The sequence below is a fragment of the Octopus bimaculoides genome, chromosome 14, assembly GCF_001194135.2.
Source record: "Octopus bimaculoides isolate UCB-OBI-ISO-001 chromosome 14, ASM119413v2, whole genome shotgun sequence".
Classification (NCBI taxonomy): Eukaryota; Metazoa; Mollusca; class Cephalopoda; order Octopoda; family Octopodidae; genus Octopus; species Octopus bimaculoides.
In genome coordinates this window covers 34285631-34286265 of record NC_068994.1, presented here as the reverse complement: position 1 = coordinate 34286265, position 635 = coordinate 34285631, and the positions used below count along the sequence as shown (strand labels likewise).

At 42.7% G+C, this 635-nt stretch overlaps 1 protein-coding gene across 4 annotated transcripts in view; it reads left to right on the top strand.

Annotated features, from left to right (window-relative positions):
- Positions 1-635, top strand: part of LOC106875085 (protocadherin beta-2) — a 218998-nt gene that overhangs the window by 206705 nt on the left and 11658 nt on the right. The window lies entirely within an intron of this gene.

Sequence of the window (635 nt, the reverse complement as noted above, 5' to 3'; positions counted from 1 at the left end):
GTGGTGGTGGTGGTGGTGGTAATGTTGATGGTGGATGAACAAGAGGCAGGAATGTAGAAGAAAGGATAGTGGTGGGGGTGAGGGAAGATAGAGAGGGGAAGTGGTGTAAACGCTATTGTTAGAATCAATCTAAACAGGCGAGAGAATAGAACTAGCTAAAAGATCTATATTTTCCAATGGTAACTAGCTTTTCCTCAGAAGTCCTTCTGTTATAACCAAAGAAAGCCGCCGTCAATTCTATTGGTTTCTTCCTGCTTCGTTGAACATTGGTAAGCTTTTGACTGAACCTCAGAACAGCTGCTAAGATAATAAGGAATATTAGCTTTTGATTGGCGGTGACAATGCAGTTATTTATTGACGGCAAGGCAGTGACGTCAACGGCGGCGGTACAGCGGTAGCAGTGGTAGAAAGAGAGAGAGAGAGAGAGAGAGAGAGAGAGAGACAGACAGACGGACAGAATGAGAGGGAAAGAGAGAAGAGAGAGTGTGAAAGAGAGTGAGAAAGAAAGGGAAAGTTAGAGAGAGAAGAGATAGGAAGCCGGTCAAAAGTACTGGCTTTCTTGAATATATAACAAGGGAGTTCTAAATAAATTAACTGTCTTTTGTAATGATATTTCAACTGTCCTCTCTCACCAG